At 39.6% G+C, this 19,608-nt stretch overlaps 1 protein-coding gene across 4 annotated transcripts in view; it reads right to left on the minus strand.

The window, feature by feature from the left end:
- LPGAT1 (lysophosphatidylglycerol acyltransferase 1) overlaps positions 1-19,608 on the minus strand; it is an 85,082-nt gene that overhangs the window by 63,128 nt on the left and 2,346 nt on the right. The window lies entirely within an intron of this gene.

The following is a 19,608-nucleotide window of genomic DNA, read 5'->3' on the forward strand; positions in this document are numbered from 1 at the left end:
CTGCCCGCAAGAAGTTTGTTCACTTATTGAGAATAAAAGACACACTGGGGAATAATGCATTATCGATGAAAATATGCATCTCTGGTGGTAGGAGATGAAGAAATCATTGTGAGCTAACACATGAAGGGCGGAGATACCAAAGACATGGGGGAACAAGGGCCTGCCTGGATAGACACCTTCTGGAACAGGCAGCTGGTACTGAGGATGAAAAATAAGGCTATATCTGTAAACATGAGGTCAGATGACAGAGATACTTTTGAAAGTCAGATACTAGAATTTAGGCCAGAAGATAGAAAATTCCTTTTTTATCACCAAGCAGGTGACAGAAGTGAGAGAAGTGGCATCCTGAGAGGAGGAAGCAGCGGGACTGTGTGAAAACAGTGCATGCCCCACTGAAAAGAGGGCGGCTGTGGTCCAGCTCCAGGGTCTTGCTGGTATCTGGGAGCCTGGACCCAGATTACCACATCCTCCAACTTCGGGAGTGTAACTGGAAACGTGAGAGTTTTTATGACAGTTAAAGAAAGAGGACGTTAACACTGGAGGGAGGTTCCTCCGGAGCGTGCAGGAAGGAACGGAACCCAAACAAAGGGACGTTTTGCAGGGTAACGGGAAGAAGGAAAGGAAAGGAATACCAGAAGACAAGACTGAGCAGCAGGCTTGGGCCAGTGTGCTAGAGCACCAGAATTTTGAATATTATCTTATAAACCACAGAAAGCCAACAGGGAGAAGGAACAGGCAGTATGTGGGATGGAGGGAAAGAATGAGGGGCCGTGGGGACGGAGGAGAGCAGTTGTTAAATGAGGGGCATTGTTTCAGGATGAGAATGTGTGTAGTGTCTTATATCCTGGAAGACAAGGGCAAAGACAGAAGGAGACAGTGATCAGTGAGATGAAGCAAGAGAGATGGGTTAGTAGCTTTGGATAAGAGACTATCTCTAAATGAGATATGAAGCGTGAATGAGAGCACGAGAGAGCGGGAAGAAATGGGGAAAGGGAATAGAGGAAAGGGAGAGTCTCCAGCGCCACCGACCAAGCCCATGGCAAAGACGCAATGAGTTAAAAACTGACTTAGGAGAGAGAACTGGTCAGAAAGCGATCACATATGTAGATATCTTAAGCGGGGCTGAGCTAGACTAAATTGGGGATGCCCCTGAAAATGAAAGAGAGGAAAGCAGATACAAGCACTCACACCAGCCAAGCACCCAAGAGGTCTTAAGTAAAGAAATTCAGAGTTGGAACTAATACAGCCTCTGGTGTGAGGCTTGACCATATTCCTAAACTTTGAAATCTAGGATAGCTAAAGAAGAAAGTATTAAAAATATAATCAAATGAGAAACTAATTAATTATATGACATATTCGTAAAATTTGCCAATTTTGAAGAGCTTTCATTCATATCCTCTCAGTTGCTACGGCAGCTCTGTGAGGCACACAAACTGGGTGTCACTCTTACTTAAAGCTAAGGATCTGAGAAGATATTGAACAAGGTAATGCCATAAGTAAGCACTATAAATCCCACTGAAATCCAGGTCTGCTGGCCCCTGAAAACCGAAGCATAGACAGCCCCTGTCTACTGAGATTGCTAAGCATTCAACTAAAAGAGAGGTGTGCTACGTTTTCACGGGAGAATCAAAACAGCATTGTCCCTGGCAAGTTCTGTCACCCACACTGGACAAGGTACTTAGCTCCAAACAGTCTTCATGTTCTCAAGTACTTAATGGGGCTGATAGGACCCTCCTCTGAGGGCTGGTTTCAGATTTAATAAGAAGGCACGTAAAAGCACTTGCTAGAAGGCCTGGCACATCAGGTACTCCGGGTAAGCTTCTCTTCTCACTGGAGGCATTACTAGTTACACATGCTTTACCAGAAGTTAGTTTCCTTGCTGCAGAATTCAGTTAGAAAGCTTGTGGAAAGCTTTTCTTTTAACAGTTAAATCTTATCAGAAGATAAAGGGTTCCTAAAGGAAGCAGAGAAATTAACTCAAAAAGTGAACTCTAAATTGAAGAATCTAAGGTCACGAGAAGAAGACAACATCATTTCAAGATCAGGATGATGAATGTTAGAGCATGACAGAAAGGAGAGAATAGGGACTAATAACTAGAATACACTGTAGGCAGAGGTGCTTCTCACTGAGCAAATTCAAACCTGGAGTCTATGGAGTCCATATATGGACTTCAGAGAGTTGTGAACCCCTTGAAACTGTAAAACTGAGCATGTGCAAAGGTGCTGTGGTAAGCCCCAAAATGTCCACCCCCAAGGTATCCATGTCAAATCTCTGGAACCTGTGAATATTACTCTGTAGGGTAAAAGATGTGATTAAACTAAGGATCTTGAGAGAAGCTTACCCTGGATTATCAGATGGCCCTAAATCAATGACAAACGTCCTTATAAAAGACACAGAGAGAAAAGACATAGAGGAGGCAGCAATGTGCCTCAGAGGCAGAGACTGGAGTGATACAGCCACAAGCCCAGGAATGCCTACAGCTACCAGAAGCTGGAAGAGGCAAGGAATGTCCCTAGTGCCTCTGCAGGGAAGGGCCCTGCTGACACCTTGATTTCAACTTGTGGCCTCCAGAAATGTGAACAAGTAAATTTCTGTTATTTTACATGCTTCATGTTACAGCAGTCATCGGAAATTAATATAGGGAGCACTTCAGAGAGGGGGATGTAACTTCCATTAGATTCTAAAAGCAGTTATCATGAATCCCAAAAGGTAAAGGAATTACAGCTGTAGGGGATAGAGAAAAACTATAAACAAATGAACTAGAAATTGTGTAAAAACCTGCAGAACAAGTCATTACTTGGAAAAGGCCTCACAGTTCATAAATGTTGAAATAAGAAAATAATCGGCTGTCTCTGGCATCTAATCCAATATCCATTTCATTAGCTCTTGGGAGTTTAACCCTACAAATGCACCAGAAGTCAGTGATTCCTAAACAACCATATAGCTTATTAAAAATATAGGTTCCCAAGTTCCATGCCAATGTACCGACTCAATCTCCAGGACAGAGGAAAATATACATACATAAAGTTCCTCCAATAATTCAGATGTGCAGACAAATTTGGGAACAACTACTCTAAGGCAGGGGTCAGTAAACTCTCTGCAAAGGGTGAGACAGTAATTTTGGGCTATATAGGCCAAGAGGCAAAATTGAATATATTACATAGCAATTTACATGACAAATTTGTTTTCCAACATATTTCTATACATTTTTTAATGGGCAAAATTTAAAATACAAAGCTGAATACAACTTTTTGTAATATGGGCCTACAAATAAGAAAAATAGAATTTTTTCTTGGGAAGGGTCATGTTTCATTTAATTGGAGTTCACAGTGTTTCCTATCATCAGACTGACCGCAAATGGTCATCTGTAAAAACTAGGAGCTGGAAATTTAAAAAACAAAACAAAACAAAAAAACACAACAAAAAACACCAAAAAAACAAAAACAGGTAATGGGCTGGATTTGGCCCAGGGGTTATGGCTTGGCCAACCACTACAGAAAGATGAAAGGAAGAACTATAACCCTTGCCCTTAAGCAACTGACAAATTAAAGAGACAGGAAGAGCAAAAGCAAAGCAACAGTGAAAAATGTGAAGTGGAATTTGGAATGCTTTATGTCGGAGGGCAGTGCGTCCTAACTACTTCAAGCATGAACAGTCTTTTTTAATGTCAAAAAAATACGGCAGGTATCTATACAGTAGTTCTTTTACCACTGAGTGAAAATATCCATCACAAAAAGCAGCAGCAAAACATCTATAATGCTTTTAAGGGATTTATTAATTAAAACAGCAGCTACATGTATTTGAAAAAGATTAACACACATTTACGAGACATATTATTTATTTACCCACAGGCGGTACTTAATGTGCATGGATTCCCACCCCTAGAAAAGTCTGGGGCACTGCAGCCCAAAGGTTGGGAAGCACAATTACAGAGCGGATGCCGGAGAGGCTCAGAGAGAAAGGAACAGCGGAAGCTAGACCAGTGGGAGTACAGGGATCGTGGAGGCCAGCAGGGGGGCGAGGGGTCCAAGGCGAACAAGAGCGCCTGGCTCGAGGGGTCCCAAACAGACCAGCTTCCACCACCTGCCACTGACAAAACATAAAGGCAGAGAAATGAGTGGTGGTGAGACACGAAAGAAATGGATTTCAGGGAGGCCAACACTGAGAAGAAAGGGGACTCGTGTCTCCAAAAGGCTGGAAATACTTCAGGCTTCTATATGGAAAATATGGGACAAAGGTGGGCGGATAACGTGCAGGCCAACAGTGAAGGTTAAATTGATCATCCTCTTGGGGTCAATCACGGATGGGGTCTTGGTGGCTCAGGGCTGTCCTTATTGCTTGAGGGGGTGGTTCTGGTCCCCATCATGGGAACGCTTTGCCCTTAGGATCTTCCACCTGAGCCAAGAGACAAGCTGGAAAGAAGAAACCAACTGAAAAGTTTGAGGTCAAAAACAGGGGCAGCCCAAGTCCTCTTTCATGATGTCATGGGTTTAGATAAGGAGGTAGAAATTTTCAAGGAAACTGAAGAACAGATTTGATGGTGTTAAAAACAAAAACAAAAAACCGCACACACACAAAACCACAGACCCAAAGTGGTTGTCACTTAGATCGAGTTCCCAAACCGGTACTTAATATGCAATCTAACTGTAGTTCCAGCCTCCCCCAGAACTGTAGTCTTAACCTGGCCAGCCAGGAATTTTTCAATCCACACCAATGAGTCTGCCACTTGGGCCCTCACCATCCCCCAAAGAAAGATGAGGTAATCTGCATAAGACATTTTGCCTTAAAAAAAAAAAAAAAAAAAAGACACCTTGCCTTTCCGCAAGAAAGTGGCTTTGCCTGGAACAATCCTTTTCTTTTGCCAATAGCTTTCTTGCCCTCCACTTTCTATAAAATCCTTCAGTTTTTGTACAAATCATGGGAGCACCTCTCTACTTGCTAGACGGGGTGCTGCCCGATTCACGAATTGTTTAGTAATTAGATCTTCAAATTTAGTTGAATTTTGTTATATAATAGGAAACAGGAAGCACATCATCAAGAGAGGGCAGGAGGCTGAGGAGACGCCTTGGTAAATAAGAGTTCAAAACAGGATCAAACTAGGCAGGCGCTGCGTCACGGCCTGCCTCTGCCACCAGAGCCAACATTTAAGTGCTTTCCACGAAATGTATCGAACTGGTAAGTGGTGCCTCATTCAATCTCCTCTAAGAATAGTTTCCTCAATATGTGAGTCGTGTAAGTAAATGACCAGGATTTCATCATGTCCTACTCTAAGTGGTTCAACATCTAGATTCTTCCATCTCAAAAAGTTTAAACAAACAAACAAACAAAAAAAAACTGAAAAGCTTTCTTTTGACCCAATTTCTCTCTTGTAACTATTGCCCCTCGTCTCTCAGAGCCACACTTCCGGGGAGTCACACGTTCACGTTTCCATCTGACCTCATCCCATTCATCATTCACCTCTGGTGCACTCCAATCAAGTTTCCACTTCTACCACCTCCAAGAAGCTGCTCTAGCCAAATGCAGCTGCAGGCTAATAAATCAGCTCTCATCTTACAAAACATAAACTGTCAGCAGCAATCCTTCAGCCCCTCCCTTGGAACACCGTTGACTTCTGCCACCACGCTCCTAGGGGAGGCACTGCTTCCACCCCTCTAATGTTCTCAGAAGCTCCAGCATCCCACTCTCCCCCCCATCAAATGTGGGCATTTCCTCAGTCTGATCCTGGGCCTCTGATCCCTCAGAACTCACAGGCACCTACAATCTCCCGGGGGGATGTCCTCCAGCTCCGGCTTTAAATACCTACCGGAGGCAATTTCCCCATTCATCTTCCAAGTGCAGGTTTCTCCTCTGGGTTCTGGACGGCGTGCCTGTGGTTATTGCCGGGCTCCACTGAGATGCTTCTCATCCGTCCTATGCTGAAGTTTTCTCTTTCCTCTTAATGTTGCTCTTCTCTGAGCTTCTCTGTCTACCCAGAAGCTCACACCAGAAACCTCATGGTCATCCCTGTCCCCTGCCATTCTACCACATCCTCTATGGGCCATGACTCAGAAAGTCCTGCCCACCTTCCTCCTAGAAAACTCTCCAATTGGTTCACTTCCTTCCACCTCTACCGCCATCAGCTAGAAAGGCAACTGTCCCCTCACTGAGATAAAGGGAGAAACTTCCCGAAGGCAGCCCCTGCACACCCTCCTTTTTTTCCTCTCATCCATTTCCACAAAGTGGCCAGAGCTTGGAATTATAGGTATGAGTTTGAGCCCATCATTCCCGGACGTAAAATCCTTCAATGGCTTCCTCTTAGGATAAACTTCAGAATCCCTACGGGGCACTACAAGACCTCACTAGATTTGGTTTCTTTCTCTCTTCTTCATCCCCCACCCCTGCTCCTCTCATTCACTCCCTGTTGCAGCCCACCTCGCCCTCCCTTTGTTGCCACCAACCTTCTTCATCCTCTGAACATGCTGCCCCGCTCCAGCATCACCAGGCCAACTCCTACCTACTCCTCAGCTCTCAGTCTCGGTTTCTCAAGGAAGCCATTCCTCCCTGAAACTACCTGAAACTACCAGATTCAGCCCCCTGTTACTTGCTCTCAGAGCCCCTTTTCCCAGTTGTGATCACACGGTGGTCATGTGACTCCTGTCGTTTCCCACAAGAAATGTCAACCGCAGAAGAACGGATGTGCTGTTCATTCTGCCGCTGTCCCCCACCACCAGCACAGTGCCTGGCAGAGCCGGCACTCAAATATTTAGTATCAGAATAGGTGGCTGAATTAATTAGAAGACAGTTAAACATAAGTTGCTTGGAGATTTCGTAATTTATAAACATAGATGTTAATATTTTAGTTGGACTATGGCTTAAATGACTAATGACGAATTACTTATTGATTAAAGCAGAACTGTACTGAGTTACATACCATAAGCTAAGCTTAAGTGTCCTCAAATGTATTTCAGACTATAAAAGCTAACCAGGCTAGCTTTTATTCATTTAGACATACCTTTCCCCAGAGGTTAACATAGTTGTTTTCCTAGGCATTAATATAATTATAACCATAATAACGATGATATTATTAATTCTTTATAGAATACAAAACACCATGCTATCCACTAAATATTAAGGCTTCACGAAAGATAAACAGGACCTCTACTTTTACCGATGATGAAATGGAGGCTCAGATAGGTAACTAGCTCAAAGTTATAAAATTAGCAACTGATGGTGGGAGGAACCAAACTCATACTACTCAAAAGTCAATATTTTTTTCTAACATCATGCTATCTCTAACCTCACACTTACTTAGCAATATCTATTTCTTGTTCAAAATACATCTGTATATACCTATCTGAGGTTTAAAATGGCTTTAAATGATTATTTCAGTTTTGAAATGATTCCTGGTGTTGGGGGAAAAGGGTAAAATAGGGGCGCCTGAGTGGCTCAGTGGATTAAGCCACTGCCTTCAGTTCAGGTCATAATCTCAGGGTCCTGGGATCAAGTCCAGCATCGGGCTCTCTGCTCAGCAGGGAGCATGCTTCCCTCTCTCTCTCTCTCTGCCTGCCTCTCTGTCTACTTGTGATCTCTCTCTGTCAAATAAATAAATAAAATCTTTAAAAAAAAAAGAAAGAAAAGGGTAAAATAGGTGAAGGATATTAAATTACCCTTATCGTGAGTCACTGAGAAATGTATAGAATTTGTTGAATCATATTATATACATGAAACTAATATAATACTTTGTACCAATTATACCTCAATAAAAACTAAAATAAGTAAAAATAAAATGCCCAATTCAGTCTCTCACATACAAAAAGCAATTTCAGTCTACCCATAAAAAAATAGCCCAAAATTCTTATTCAAATGATACCCTGTTCTTTATCGATGTAATCTATATTTTATTCTACAAAATAAATTTGGTTTCCAATTAATATTCTTCTCTGATTTAAATTAACTTTAAAAATGGAACCCTCACATTAAGGGAAAATGTGCATACTGATCTCTGTTTTTCAGAAAACTTTTCACAGGTGCACTTTGGACACACAGTTGATAGCAAACTCAACTATTCCCATCCACCAAAAATAAAAACTATGCCAAAAATCCTTTTGGTCGGAATAACCTAGATCACATTCTCTGGCACAGTATCTTGCAAATTAGTAACTATTAACTGGCAGTAAGTAGTTGATAAAGATTTGATTGGTCTATCACACAAGATACTTCTACAATTAATGTCCTGTTTTCTTGAGAATAGCAGACTGGAAACAGTTATTCCTTATAACCATATTTCTAAGACAGCTACTAGCAAAACACCTAACTACAAAGCATCTTCTCAGTAAAGAGGTAAGGGGTCACTTAACCCAAATATGAATATTAATTCATACTGACTCCAATTAATCCCAGTTGATTTTCAACAAGGATGCCAAAACCATTCAACGTGGAAAGAACAGTCTTTTCTTTTTTTTGTTGTTAATATTGTTTTTTTTTTATCCCCAGGGGTACAGGTCTGTGAATCGCCAGGTTTACACATTTCACAGCACTCATCATAGCACGTACGCTCCCCAATGTCAATATCCCCACCACCCTCATGTGTCCCCCTCCCCCCAGCAACCCTCAGTCTGTTTTTTGAGATTGAGTCTTTTATGGTTTGAAGAACAGTCTTTTCAACAAAAAATGCTATGACAATTGGATGTCCACATGTCAAAGAATGAGGTTGTACCCTTATCTTACAGCATATAGAAAAATTAACTCAAAATGGATCAAAGACCTAAATATAAAAGCTAAACTCAAAAGAAAACATAGGTGACAATCTTCATGATACTGAATTGGGCAGTAACTTCTTAGATCTGACACCAAAAGTGTCATCCAGTGAAATCAACCCATGAAAAAAAAGATAGGGGTAGTATACAGAATATAGAAAGAAACTTACAACTCAACAATAAGATGACACACAACCTCATTTTAAAAATGGGAAAAGGATCTGAATAGACATTTCTCCTAAGATTTACAAATGGCTAATGAACAAATAAAAAAATGCTCAATATCATTAGTCATTAGAGAAATGCACATCTAAACTACTATGAGCTGCCACTTCACATCCACTAGGATGGCCAAATTAAGAGAACAACAAAAGGCTAGAAAATAGTAAGTTTTAGTGAGAGAGCAAAGATCCTGGAACTCTCCTACATTGTTGGTGGGAATGTACCATGGGACGGCTGCTAAGGAAAACAATTTGGCAGTTCCTCAAAAAGTTAACACAGAACTATAATATGGCCCAGCAATTGGACTCTTAGGTCCTGGAGAATTGAAAACATATGTTCACACAAAAGCTTGCACATGAATGTTCACAGCATTATTTGCAATAGCTAAGATGTGGAAACAACCCAAATGTGTATCACCAGACGAATGTATAAACACAATGTGATCTACCCACACAATGGAGTATTACTGAGCCGTACACCGGAATGAAATACTGAAACATGAACCCTGAAAACATGCTCAGTGAAAGAAGCCAGACACAAAAGACCACATTTTATACAATTCCATTTATATGGAATGTCCAGAATAGGCAAATCCAAAGAGACAGAACATAGATTCATGGTTGCCAAGGTCAGTTGAAGGGTGGAGAAAATGGGGAGTGACTGCTAATGGGTTTGGGTTTCTCCCGAGGGGGTGATGAAATATCCTGGAATTAGTCAGTGATGATGGTTGTATGATCTTGTGACTACACTAAAAACCACTAAATTTTACATTTTAATACAGTGAATTTTGTGGTATGTGAATTATACTTCGATTTAAATATGTATTATAGATCCTTAACACCAAATCTATACTGATCATAGTCTTCTGATGATTCAGAAACATCTTGGTGTATTTAAATTTACAGATGTTTTTCCCCTTAAAGTGTCAAATAATGCAAGCTTCAAATTAATAGCATATGCAAAAATATCTTATGTACATGATTCATAATGTTTCCTAAAGTTTAATGAGTAGAAAAAAACATCTGGGAAAGGTGTTATACTAATAAACTTCATCAGAGCTATTAAACCATAAGAAAAAGTATAACCTTACAATTAAAATTTATGCATGCTTTTTACAATAGTTTTTACTATAATTTAAAGATATAGAAATCAATTAGGCTTGCTTTGTTTTTTATATTTTAAAACATGAAAAGCAAAGAGTAGTAACTAATTTTAATAATGTAGACTTTATGGGGCGGTTGAGTGGCTCGATCAATTGAGCGGCCGACTCTTGGTTTCCGCTCATGTCATCATATCACGGGTGGTGAGATCAAGCCAAGCATGGGGCTCCGTGCTCAGCAGGGAGTCTGCTTGAAGAGTCTCTCCCCCACTTGCTCTCTCTAAAATAAATAAATCTTTTAAAAAATCTAGATTTTATATGATTATATTCAGAAGAAGAAATGAAGCTTCTACTAATTAAGGAGTGTACAATAGTAGCAAATACTTCACCAAGTTAGTAATATAGTACATGAAATTTGAAAAACCTTGTGACCATGTTCTACTAATGGCACTTCATTTTTCAGTTTCCATCACACGCCTTTGCTACACGAAACCCACAGCTGAGATCCCTAACAAACTTTCAGTTTTTAATGGTAAAGCTTATGAGCTTATAGGCACTGGTAAGGCATATAAGTGCAAAATTATCATATGTCTAACAGAAACAGACTAGTAACTGTCATTTGAGTTTTTTTAAATAAATATTACCTATGCCTCTGGGGTCTAGGTAAGTAATGCACATGAGCAAAGCAGGCCTAGAGTGAAGACAAGGAAGCAGTGGGATATCTTGGGTGCACTAGAGATCACAGGCTCCATCCGAAGGAAGTGGCTGTTACTTAGCTCGGGCAAACTTCTGCCAGACAAGAATGAGGACCCAGCACAGCCAGAATTTCTCAAGGAGGTTTTGGTTTTATTTTTTATGTTCTGCGAAATCTCCCTAATTTTGAAATGTTGGCAACTAATGAGAAAAAGCTGAAATAGAGCAAAGGCCAAATCAAGCTGGTCAGCTGCTGAATACAGCCACTAGTTTGCAAGCTCTGCAAGGAAACTCTTGAAACTAGTTTATAACACATAAACTACAAATATAGTATAATATATTTAGTATGTAATATATTATACATATGTCGAGTATATTTAATATGTGTAATATACTATACATGTATTTATCAAAGTTTGGGGGGGGCACTGGTCACCCTTAAAGTTCTCAAGGTGATCCACAGACCAGATCTAGTATTAAGATTACATTTCAGGGGCACCTGGGTGATTCAGTGGGTTAAAGCCTCTGTTTTCAGTTCGGGTCATGGTCCCAGGGTACTGGGATCGAGTCCCGCATTGGGCTCTCTGCTCAATGGGCTCTCTCCCCCCTCTCTCTCTCTGCCTGCCTCTCTGCCTACTTGTGATCTCTGTCAAATAAATAAATAAAATCTTAAAAAAAAAAAAAAGGATTACATTTCATATACTCCTTACTGAAGTACCAAAGGTCACTCACTTCTGCTCACTTTGGTGACACTTTTTTCCTGTAGCCAAGGGGAAATAGAGGGGAGGCCTTAACTATACTCTGCTGACAAGTAGTCCAAGAATCAAAACAGTTTGGGAAACACTATGAGGAAAAAAAATTGATAAGGCTATTTCTTGCTTTTGGACAGACCTTAAAGAAAATTAATTAGGGGAGTGCCTAGTGGGTTCGGTCAGAGAGGCATGGGACTCTTGATCTTGGGGTTGTGAATTTGAGCTCCATGGTGGGTATTGAGATTACTAAAAAAAGAAAAAGAAAGAAAAGAAAATGAATGAGGTGGTAAAACTGGTCTCCAGTTTATAATAATCAACTAGTAGTATGGTAGAATAGTGACAGAACTATCTGAATTATAAACACATAGTTGAAGAAAAATCCTGTGTTGTACTTTCTGATATGAACATGGTGGAGTTAACAGATATGAATCTTCCTAAAAAATACACATAATAACAAGGAGGAAGGGGAAAAAAAACTTTACAAAACTCCCCCCCCCCTTTTTTTTAAGCAAACCTAGGAGAAAAAAATATAAAAACTCCAAAATACATAAAATCAGGGCTAAGATCAAATAAGGCCGCTACCAGAAACAATCTACGATGGGAATGAAGAGCCGAGACAGAATGCGGCATGTGATGAGGATTACCCAGGAGTGGCAGATCTCCAAAAACAACAGTAAAAATGCACTTCTTTAAGGAGAGAGGTTTACACTGGCATGGGTCTCTCCAGTCACAGCTACAAAAGAAGGAGTAGGAAGTCCAGAAGGGGTAGCAAAAAGCCACCGAGGCTCAGTCTGGTTTGGAGAAGCAGAGGACCTGTAGCAACACAGAGAAGCACACCCAGGTGCCATATGTAAAAAGATTTCCTCTGAGACAGAAATCTGGAATCTACCCTGGCCCTCTTACAAAGAGCTGACTGAGAAAAATCCAAATCATTAAAGTACAAGGAATAAAAAGGTAACTGGCACAGCATTCACTTACCATAAGAAAAATGGCAAAAATGAGCAGCACAATGTACTAACTGTAGAAGAATGTTCACTAGAAAAATATTATAATGTATAAGATAAAAACTATAAATATTCTTGAATGAATGTAAGAAAATCAGTAAAGTTACTACCACTATGAAGACAACCATACGCATAAATATAAGAACTCAAGGAAGAAATGTCTAGACAAAAGGAATAGTGAAAGCACAAACTGGAAGAACTCAAGAAAGAAACAGAAGAATACACAAACCCACCACAGAAATGAAGAAGAAACTGAAATGAGAACAAAGAAAAGAGATATTGCATAAGACACCATAGAAGATATTAAAGACAAATATACACATGAAAAAGTTTTAAAATGATTGAAGAGAAAACGACAGATTTAAAAAAGATACACAAAGGGAGATCCAACAAACATAAAATCAGGGTCGCCAAAAGAGAAAACCAAAACAAGCAAATGACATAAATATTCAAAGATATAATTAAAGAAAACTTCCCTGAAATAAAAACAGATTTAAAGTACATAATAAAAGGCACACATGTGCCAGCTTATCCTATACCAGCATATCCTAGTAAAATTACTAAATATTAGAGAGAAAGAATCCTTTGGGCAGATAGGCAAAAAAGATCCAATCATTAATAAGGGGAAAAAATCCAAGATGGGTTCAGACATCTTCACAGCAACACTTAAGGTCAGAAGACATTTGTATACACCTATATTACTTAAGGCAAAGGTGAGCCAAGAATTTCTTTTTTTAAGATTTTATTTATTTTGACATAGAAAGACACAGCAAGAGAGGGAACAGAAGCAGGGGGAGTGGGAGAGGGAGAAACAGGCTTCCCACCAAGCAGGAACCCAATGGGGGCCTCGATCCCAGGACTCTGGGATCATGAGTCGAGCGGAAGGTAGGCACTTAATGACTGAGCCACCCAAGTGCCCCTGAGCCAAGGATTTTATTGCTTGCTAAGCTGTCCTTAAAATGTAAGGTAAAAAAGAAAGTAAGTTCTAAACATGTTTGTAAGAATAATATTCTCATATCATTGCCATGATTCTTTATGGAGAAATTACTAGAGAATGAACTTCAGCCAACCAAAGAATAACTGGGAAAAACTGCAAAAGTGCTTGGGTGAGCATTATACATATATTTAACTGAAGAATAAGGACTAAAACAGAAGGAGGTAGGGTGATAAACAGAACATAAATATTATAGGCCTTGACAATGCATAAATGCAAATAACAAAAAAATTGGGAGAAAGCAAATAGGAAGTGTCATAAGCTTACTGATTACCTGGACATGATAGTAAGGAGTCAGTGGATAGTCTTAAAGCTCACAAATCAAGTACTAAAGTACAAGCATATATAATATTATAAATGCAAATACTATCATGAATAATTACTATTGCTATTGACTAAGATTTGGTGATGGAGAAGAAAAAGGGGAAGAGAGAAGATTTAAACAGAATATTACCTTTGTTCCTTGAAAAGAATCAAGAGTTACTATCAGAGAACCAAGAACATCATTTAAAGCAACAAGACTAAAATACAAACCTACCTAAATATCACAACAAAACTGCAAAGAAAAGCAGACAACACAGTGAAAGAACTAAAATGTGTGTGTATGTATATATATAGGGAGAGAGAGAGAGCAGAAAACATAAAATAAAATGCCAGAGCCCAGATAAAGCAAATCTGACATATAAATAAATGTAAATAGATTCAACTCATATGAAAACAAAGAGATTTACAAATTTACTCATAAAGCACCTGGGTGGCCCAGTTGGTTAAGCATCGGTCTTTGGCTTGGCTCATGATTCCAGGATTCAAGTCCCACATTAGACTCCCTGCTCAGCAGGGAGTCTGCTTCCCCTTCTCCCTCTGCCCCTCCTCCCCGCTGTGCCTTCTCTTTCTCTCTCTCTCAAATAAATAAATAATGAAAATTAAAATTAAACAGATGTTCTTAAAAAAACCAAATTTACTCATAAAGCAAAACCTAACTCCATGTTGATTACTAGACATACATCTAAATCAAAGTAATTTTAAAAGTTTAAAAACAAAAGGACGGGCAAAGAAATATCAGGCGAACATAAAAAGAAAGTAGGAAGTGTTTTTCCCGGCTCTTTCGGACTCCAGCGTCTGTGGTGGTAACCACTACAAACACTGCAAATACTGCTTCAGGTTTTCCGTAACAGTGCATACGGGTATGTGTGCGTGAATGAGTATCCTCTGTACTAAAAAAACTGATCTAAATTAACTACTCAATTATATATGATCTTTGAAATAAGACCAGATATCAAATTTAGAGTACTACCAGATTGCTGAGTTTAAAGCATTAAATGATATTTACATTTAATGGTGTTTTTCCATATAAAAATCAAAACGCTGTCCTGAACACTCCTTTCCTGGATTCACGTCCATGATGCCACAGACAAAACATCATGAGGTAAGTCCTCACTTGGATGGCAATCTAGTATAAGCACTCAAGAATGAAAATCCCAGTTGAAATGTTGTCCTCTGTAAGGGTAGAGATTCAAGGAAGTGGTCTTTTGTCAATTTCGTCAAAAAATATACTACCAATAGAAGCAAAACTTTTTCTTAACCTCCTGCAGAAATCCCTAGCTATGACATTGTTTTTAGGTGTTGTAGTTTTGGAAAGAGATTTCATGTCTCCGAAACAAAAGGGCAATATGGGTAGGGAAGATGAAGAGACTCTAGGAATATTCTATAAAGGTCAATAATGACTCTGCCTATGGCAACATCAACTCAGCGCTCAAGAAGTTAACTGTGATGCTGGGTGTTTGAATTTCAAAACCAATAACAAAAGGAAGGTATTGTTATTACATCAACCTGGTGAGCCTGTTGTGAGCATTTAGTGCCTGAAATCTTCAGGACCATGCCTGGCTTATACTTAGCTCATATTACCATCATGAAGATCCAGAGTTTAAACTGACATATTATGCAAAAGTCTTTTTAAATCTATTATAATTACCGATTATCCAGTTAGCCCAACAGAGAAGTATCTCCCTAATGGGGAAAAAAAAGGCATTTAAAGTCATTCAGTCCCTAAATTCCCTATTCCCTGTCGGCTACCACCTACCACTGATGCGAGATCAGGAGCCCTTCCTCTTTAATCCCATGGTACATGTCTACACGAACATTCTACCAGGATGTTTGTGCTGTTGGTGTACCGACTTCCCCACCGAGGCATCTGCGAACTCCTTAGAGATTGCCTCTATCTATGTCTTGTGCACCTCAGGACCTCCAGGACACCTGTTCCCACACATAACAGAAGCTCAATAATGGAGTGTTAAATTAACAAATGTGATACTGTAGGAAATGGATATATATGCATATATTTGTATGCGTGAAAAACACCATCCAGTTCAGGGTCTGTGTTCTGCGGACGGCAGTGCCCTTGCTCTCTGATGTTTCAGGAAGGTAGGCAGCCAAGGCACCTCAGCTAGGACCAAGAAAGAAAAAAGCAATCATTCAAGAAACACGAAAGGGGCCCTCTGTGAGCTTCAGGCAACAGACTAGGCTCTAGGGTTAGAAAGACCACATTACCATCTGTAAAGAGCTCCCAGCCTCTTGGGCAGCTAGCAGCTGAGGATCTCACCCCCCACCAGGGAGCAGAGATGTTAAAGTTAAAACCAGATTAAACCATGCAACTCCCAGTTCTATACTGCAGTGCTCTTTCCACTAGAACAAGGTCTTTCAAATGTTGAGAGGACTCACAGTAAAAAACCCATTCTGTAGCACTCCCTAGTAGACACACACACGAATGATCTTTTCATCTTCACTCTATTCTATTTCATTTTTTTTTAAATGTTCAGCCCGATACTAAATGGCTTATGACTCAAAAGTGGAAAAATACTGCTCTAGGAGATATATTTTTAAAACTTTCTCTAGGATTTCAACATCAGATATAATTCCTAATAGTTTTTCTCATGCAATGAATTTGTACCACAACAAAAATAAATAAATAAGACGCTATCAGAGACTCAAATAACCGACAAAGACTAACAGAGTCATGACGGCTGCCACTTGGGGAACGGGAGGAAGCTAAACCTATCTCCGTCAGCTTTCCCTAAAGCCATCAATTCAAGGGAGAGAGCATTTGCTAGGCAAAAACAACCTAGTGGCATCCTCCTGACATCCCAGCTTCTTTCCAGCCAGACTATGGCCCAAAAGACTCTTATCCTATATAGAAATTCCAGAGCTTCCACTTACAATGAAATTTTTTTTAATGATTCTGTGTAAGAGACTTTAATGAAATGTGTTTGGATGAGGAACAATGAATTTATTAAGATAAGTGAATGAAGGTCAAAATAAACTATTTTAAACATATTTTACTTAAAAAAAAAAAATCTCTCTCTGAAATTTGCCAGTCCTCACTTCAGTTGAGGGGAGAAAAGTGTAATGATTTATCCCAGATCTGAATAAAACATGCAGAAATGGATCATTAGTTACGTTAGTATGTCTTTTGGTTCGCTCTCTGAAATATTAGGGCAAAGGCAGTACACAAATTTTCCTCAACATGAGATGTTTGTACAACACTTGCCATGAAAGGAAATGTGGCAGCAGCAATCACCATTACCTAGTAGCAAGCTAGAGATGAAAACCCTAATGTCACCAGAATTCTTTCAAAAATTGTGTTCCCCTGGAAAGTCACAAACAGGCAGCAAGACCAGAAAAGCCCTTTCTCCATGTTCTAGGTCCACAGGCAGTACTCCAGCTCTGAAAACACCAAGTATAAGAATAGTCGTTCAAGGTCTTGGGCTGACTAGCCTCACCATTCTCCATCCAAGAAGCAAGTCTGAGTTTATAGGACTCGTTTTTGTGACATTTTTAAAAGACAATTTTTTTAAAAAAGCTTTAATAAGCCTTCCTGTCTTCTCAAGAGAAACGTGTTTAGAAAAATATCCTTTTTATAAAGATAAAGTCCGAAGAAAAAGGAGAAAGGCATACTATTTGTTAGACTTGCCCAATAGAACTTTCTGTGGCAATGGAAGCGTTCTGTCTGTGCTCTCCAGCACAATAGCCACTAGCCACCCAGGACCGAGCACTTGAAAGGTGACTGGTGCGACTGAGAAAGTGTATTTTAAATTTTATTTCATTTTAATTAATTAAAATTTAAACAGCAGCATTTGGCTAAGTACCTACCATATAGGGTAGCGTAGATTAGGGAATCAATGTAAGCAGCAGAGCTGGCTAACTGACTTGCCTCAGACTGAATATCACAATTTGAAAAAATGATATTCAATATCAATATTCAATTTTCAGCTTCCCAATTAACATTTAATTAATTAAGTTTTCCTCAGAAGTGGTTTTCCACAGTTTGGCTGTTGAAATGTTCAAAACATGAACATCCCAGATCTGCTGAGCACAATTCCTCTGGCAATGTTCAATTTTCCATCTGTGAAACTTAAGCAGAGGGGAAGGGAAAAAACTGAAACCCATCTTCCTCTTGATACAAAGGGAAGAAATGGAACACATAATCCAGACCAAACGCTAATTTAACCTTCTAGGCTCTCTCATGGATGCATCTGCTCATCAGCCCCTGCTTGTGTTGCTTCTTTAACCCAGCTGTGGCTTTCCACAAAAGTCTTTCCTACATTTGTTTGACCTCATGATTGCGTTCCCTTGTGATCAGGCCATGACCATGACCACCACCTATAGGAAAACCAATTAAAATATAAACACTAAAATATTCTCTATTTAAGTGGTCAGAATGCAGTAGCCTGAAGAGAACAGATGCTTCAGAAAGACCAAAATATGCAGATCATGCCAAGACCACTTTCCAAGCAGGTGGCAAGAGAAAACTGTGCAGTTCCATAGTCAGTGAGGGAAAGACAACGCAAGAAAATATGCTCAGAAATGCGTTGCGGCCATGCTGTGGCCAAAGAATAACTAACTTCAAGCAGCATCACTGCATTCAGTATAGTCTCAAGGTCAATGCTGAATGTTGTTCAGCTTTTCATCATGCTATAGTCTATACACAAATAAACCACACGCACGAGCACAAGCATTTCACTATTTCATTGTGTTTAAGTAGAATGAACTTCCAGAACTTTATCTAAAAATACTGTGAGTTGATTTAAAACCAGCAAAGGAGTACGTTACATGCAGAGCAAAGTCACTAGTACCACATACCGTATTTGGGGATACTTAAACTATACAGAGCAAAGCAATTCTAAGATAGCAGTGTAACTCAGGTAAGAATTCAGCATCATAGCTAAGACTTCATTTTTTTTCCTCTACCACTACCACTACCACCACAAGGTCTTAAAAAAGGACTTAGAAGCTCACCTACTCTATCCAAAGAGTATCAGGGTCTCAATGAGACCCAGAGCAATGCATACAGTAGCCTGGGAGCTTTGGGTCTTGCAGAATAACAAACAGCTTTGCCAAAAGAAAAAAATGCTCCATCTAGGGCAAATAAGAGCACTCTGACCTAGCAAGAGTCTGTTAGACTCCATAAAACCCAAGCATTGTCAGTCCTTTTCTTCTGTGCATAGATAAAATCTACAGATGCAGCCTGGGCAGGAAAGAAGGAGACAGAATTTAAAATGGGAACTGCCACGCTATTTGACCCTGAGGAGTAGCCTCGTACCCTCCTCACTCTTCCAAGCTATGTTCTACAGACTCCACTGACCGCAGCATCTGCGGCATGGAAGCTATCAATTATAAAATTCTATGATAAAAGCCTCAATGTCTAAGACAAGTGCTAGAAACCTCAATGCTTTTTTTTTTTTTCTCATCATCTTAATTCTTAGGGGAAAAAAGTCAAATAAATGTAATGAACAACACAGAATTTTCACAGCAGAGGCCCAAGTTCTCAAAGCATGGAAGGCTTCTAAACAGAAAATAAAAATAAACACTACTTCTCATTTAGTTCTTTAAAAGTCCGCTTCAGAAGAGCATTACTCCTGTTCCCCAAAATGCAATTTAAAGGCAGAAATATAAATCTATTTAAAGACATTCAGAATATAAATTAACATAGATAAAACTTAATTCTTATATTTAAGTCTCATACAGATTTATGAGATTAAAATATAGATTCCAGTAAACAAAAGAAACATACGTAAGAGAAAAGAAAGCCATGTTTTGCTTGACTTAAGGTGT

This window comes from Mustela nivalis (genome assembly GCF_964662115.1).
Source record: "Mustela nivalis genome assembly, chromosome: 16".
Lineage (NCBI taxonomy): Eukaryota > Metazoa > Chordata > Mammalia > Carnivora > Mustelidae > Mustela > Mustela nivalis.